Source organism: Xyrauchen texanus, chromosome 48 (genome assembly GCF_025860055.1).
Source record: "Xyrauchen texanus isolate HMW12.3.18 chromosome 48, RBS_HiC_50CHRs, whole genome shotgun sequence".
NCBI lineage: Eukaryota > Metazoa > Chordata > Actinopteri > Cypriniformes > Catostomidae > Xyrauchen > Xyrauchen texanus.
In genome coordinates this window covers 559,321-564,320 of record NC_068323.1, presented here as the reverse complement: position 1 = coordinate 564,320, position 5,000 = coordinate 559,321, and the positions used below count along the sequence as shown (strand labels likewise).

The 5,000-nt window shown below is 46.2% G+C and overlaps 1 protein-coding gene across 1 annotated transcript in view; it reads left to right on the top strand.

Moving 5' to 3' along the window:
• Positions 1 to 2,954: 2,954 nt before the first annotated feature.
• The window catches only part of LOC127639622 (uncharacterized), a 21,662-nt gene continuing 19,616 nt past the window's right edge, over positions 2,955 to 5,000 (top strand). The window contains exon 1 of the mRNA XM_052121738.1: positions 2,955 to 5,000. This exon is cut by the window's right edge and continues 323 nt beyond it. The gene's annotated coding sequence lies outside the window, so the exon portion shown is untranslated.

The following is a 5,000-nucleotide window of genomic DNA, read 5'->3' as shown; positions in this document are numbered from 1 at the left end:
GTCTCACAGCCTGGTCAGGGTACTACTCTCTTAGCTGGTTTTAGCTGGTCTCACAGCCTGGTCAGGGAACTCTCTTAGCTGGTTTTAGCTGGTCTCACAGCCTGGTCAGGGAACTCTCTTAGCTGGTTTTAGCTGGTCTCACAGACTGGTCAGGGAACTCTCTTAGCTGGTTTTAGCTGGTCTCACAGCCTGGTCAGGGAACTCTCTTAGCTGGTTTTAGCTGGTCTCACAGCCTGGTCAGGGAACTCTCTTAGCTGGTTTTAGCTGGTCTCACAGCCTGGTCAAGGTATCCTCTTAGCTGGTCTTAGCTGGTCTCACAGCCTGATCAGGGTACTCTCTTAGCTGGTTTTAGCTGGTCTCACAGCCTGGTCAGGGTACTCTCTTAGCTGGTTTAAGCTGGTCTCACAGCCTGGTCAGGGAACTCTCTTAGCTGGTTTTAGCTGGTCTCACAGCCTGGTCAGGGAACTCTCTTAGCTGGTTTTAGCTGGTCTCACAGCCTGGTCAGGGTACTCTCTTAGCTGGTTTAAGCTGGTCTCACAGCCTGGTCAGGGTACTCTCTTAGCTGGTTTTATCTGGTCTCACAGCCTGGTCTGTTCTGTTATCTGGGTTTAGGGGGATTATTTGGGACACTGAGCTGTTTAGACTTGATAGACTATCTTGAACCAGCTCCGAACTGCAAACCAAGCTAGTTTAAGCTGTTTTTTCAAGGTGGAAAGACTGAAAAAGTCTGATTTCATTAAATATGATTAAGATTATAATATTGTCATAGTGTTCAGTGTTAGTGTTTATACTGGACTGCTGCTGCAGCGACATCTGGTGGTCAAGTGTATCACAGCAAACACCTGTATTACTCATTTATCAAATATAAATATGAATAGATTTGTACTTCTGTGTACATTCATCACATTAATGTTGAGAATGTGTGCTTCAGTATCTCTTAAGTGCACACATGTCACTGCGCCATCCCTGTGTCTGTTACCATGGATACGGCTCACATCCTTCTCCGATTCCTGCAGCTTTTATTCCTGTGAAATTACACAAATCAGTCACAATAATCCACACCTGCACATTAATATATATATAGAATATGAGTGCAAACATCTCCTTTATAAGCAAAACTGTTGTTTTGTAAATATTTATGAGATTTCTCACACACAGAATCTGGAGTGTGTATTTGTGTGTAGTGTATCGTTTAAATACACACTATAGTACAGATAGTGCAGACAGCAGCCTGTGAACTGACAGCAGGGAGTGTCTATATTTGGCTCCACAGTGTGTGTGTGAGAGAGAGAGAGCGTGTGCGTGTATGTGTGTGTGTGTGTGTGTGTTGCAGAAGTTGAAATGGTGCGGTTCAATTGAAGTGCCCTCACCATGGCAACACATGTGTGAGACAGATTCATGGTTTATTTGTATCTGTCACATAACGAGCCAAGCAGGGGCGTAGATTAGTCTTGAATATTGGGGGGTGCAGCACGAAGCATTTACACGTTTCCACTGATCATGTATAAATATGGGGGGGGGTTAGTACCTCTCTGTCACTAACAGGGTCCAGTGACCCCTGCGACCCCCAGCAATCATGTGTCATGCGTCCTTTGAGACTACAGTGAGACATCGCCATCTGGAGGTAAACTGGGGTATTACAGGTAATCCCACACACACACACACACACACACACACACACACACACACTCTCACACACACACACACACACACACTCTCACACACACACACCGCCCGCAGTGCAACTGCTTCCTCCTCTGATCTGAGCTGACATCTCGCTCTCTAGGAGTGTGTGTGTGTGTGTGTGTGAGTGTGTGTGTTATCCAGAGCTCTTCAAACACAATCATGTAACCAAGGGTGTAGCCAAAAGTAATGAAAATGTTTTTCCCCAACAAGTTAAGAGAGTTGAGCCGAAGGCAAAGCTCTCGATCTACCGGTCAATTTTTGTTCCTACCCTCACCTATGGTCATGAAGGTTGGGTCATGACCGAAAGAACTAGGTCACGAGTACAAGCGGCCGAAATGGGCTTCCTCAGAAGGGTGGTGGGCTTCTCCCTTAGAGATAGGGTGAGGAGCTCAGTCATCCGTGAGGAGCTCGGAGTAGAGCCGCTGCTCCTTTGCGTCGAAAGGAGTCAGTTGAGGTGGTTTGGGCATCTGGTAAGGATGCCCCCTGGCCGCCTCCCTAGGGAGGTGTTTCAGGCACGTCCAGCTGGGAGGAGGCCTCGGGGAAGACCCAGGACTAGGTGGAGACATTACATCTCCACACTGGCCTGGGAACGCCTCGGGGTCCCCCAGTCAGAGCTGGTTAATGTGGCTCGGGATAGGGAAGTTTGGGGCCCCCTGCTGGAGCAGCTGCCCCCGCGACCCGACTTCGGATAAGCGGTTGAAGATGGATGGAAGTTCTTTACAAATGATGCATTTTAAAACAATGTTTTACATATATATATATATATAAATGAAGTCAAAGAATAATCTTGAATATTCGGGGTGGCCCGACCCGTCCTGGGTTACGTGATGTCACACAACAACAGCGATCAGCTCTTATAACTACACAATGTCAAAGGAACACCACTTGTCCCAAAACTGAAAATCACACACACACACATACAGAGACGCGTTTATGCAGGTGAACATTTATTATTATGGTCTGGGAACATGATTAAACGCTTCCAGTATTAAATCAACAGCACTGCAGCAGGTTTGTGAAGTGTTTGTGGTCGGAACATCTCCAGGTATCCCACAATCCTCCTCTTCTGGCTCATGGACCCCTGATCTTCAGGACACTCTTCATTTATTCATGGTTCTGCTGGTGTATTGGGACGTGTGATGGCTTGACACAGATTTGCACTTTGCTCTGCCGTGAGTTCTGCTCTGCATGTGTCGCCCGCGGGAGAAGCACACGCGTGTTCTGCCCGACCGCTGTCAGGACCGGTTACATCCCAAATCAGCAGCAGCTCCAGTCCTTAAAAACCCACAGTCACACCAGACCTTCAGGAACTACAGGACTTATTTATTATAGTGGAGAAATCAAAAAGTGTGTGTGTGTGAGTGTGTGTGTGTGTTTGTGTGTGTGTTTGAGTGTGTGTGTGTGTGTGTTTGAGTTTGAGTGTGTGTGTGTGTTTGAGTGTGTGTGTGTTTGTGTGTCTGTGTGTGTTTGAGTGTGTGTGTGTGTTTGAGTGTGTGTGTGTGTGTCTGTGTGTGTTTGAGTGTGTGTGTGTGTTTGAGTGTGTGTGTGTTTGTGTGTCTGTGTGTGTTTGAGTGTGTGTGTGTGTTTGAGTGTGTGTGTGTGTGTCTGTGTGTGTTTGAGTGTGTGTGTGTGTTTGAGTGTGTGTGTGTTTGAGTGTGTGTGTGTGTGTTTGTGTGTTTGAGTGTGTGTTTGAGTGTGTGTGTGTTTGTATGTCTGTGTGTGTTTGAGTGTGTGTGTGTTTGAGTGTGTGTGTGTTTGTGTGTCTGTGTGTGTTTGAGTGTGTGTGTGTGTTTGAGTGTGTGTGTGTGTCTGTGTGTGTTTGAGTGTGTGTGTGTGTGTTTGAGTGTGTGTGTGTTTGAGTGTGTGTGTGTTTGTGTGTTTGAGTGTGTGTGTGTTTGTGTGTCTGTGTGTGTTTGAGTGTATGTGTGTGTTTGAGTGTGTGTGTGTTTGAGTGTGTGTGTGTTTGTGTGTCTGTGTGTGTTTGAGTGTGTGTGTGTGTGTTTGAGTGTGTGTGTGTTTGACTCTATTTTTAGTTTATTTTTATAAATTATTCTATTTTTAGTTTAGAATAATTAAATGGTGTTACAGTGATTTGGTTGCTAGGGTATTCTGGGAGGTTGCTTGGGTGTTTCTATATGGTTGCTAGGGTGTTCTCTGCGGTAAGAAGTGAGTTGCTATGTGGTTGCTAGCATATAGTAGGGTGTCCTGTGTGGTTGCTAGAGTGTTCGAAGGTTGCTTGGGGATTCTGGGATATTGCTAGAGCGTTGCTATGTAGTTGCTAGGGTGTTCTCGTGGTTTAGAGCTATGTGGTTACTAGCATGTGCTCTGGTTGCTAGAGCGTTATGTGGTTAATAGGGTGTCCTGTGTGGTTGCTAGAGTCTTTCTATGCGGTGGCTAGGGGATTCTTGGTGGTTGTTAAAGCATTGATATGCGGTTGCTAGGGTGTTCAGGGTGTTGCTAGATTGTTGCTATTCGGTTGCTGGGGTGTTTTGGGTGGTTTGTAGAGCATTGTTATGTGGTTGCTAGGGTGCTCTGTGTAGTTGATAAAGTGTTGCTATGCAGTTGCTGGGGTGGTTCGAGTGGTTTGTAGAGCATTGTTATGTGGTTGCTAGGGTGTTCTGTGTGGTTGATAAAGCGTTGCTATGCAGTTGCTGGGGTGTTTTGGGTGGTTTGTAGAGCATTGTTATGTGGTTGCTAGGGTGCTCTGTGTGGTTGATAAAGTGTTGCTATGCAGTTGCTGGGGTGGTTCGGGTGGTTTGTAGAGCATTGTTATGTGGTTGCTAGGGTGTTCTGTGTGGTTGATAAAGTGTTGCTATGCAGTTGCTGGGGTTTTTTGGGTGGTTTGTAGCGCATTGATATGTGGTTGCTAGGGTGTTCTGTGTGGTTGATAAAGTGTTGCTATGCAGTTGCTGGGGTGTTTTGGGTGGTTTGTAGAGCATTGTTATGTGGTTGCTAGCATGTTTTCAGTGGTTGCTACAGTGTTTTGCAGCAGTGTGACAGCACACCTGTCTTCAACAAGAGCACAAACACTGCAGGACCACCTCACACACTTTACAAACACCACTCAATAAGTTTTTCTCCCATTTATTAAATAATCCTGTTCTGAATGTGGACACGTGAGGTTGTTTTCTAATAACTGTTTAATTTTTACAGTGTACAATCTGATTGAATGGTCGAGAGAGAGAGAGAGAGAGAGAGAGAGACCAAGCGTCTGACCAGAGGGTTGAGCTCTGCCAGCCAATCAGCTCTCACTCTCAGCTGACAGACACCACTGACTGGCCAATCAGAGTGTGTATGTGTGTGATGGGTGGGGC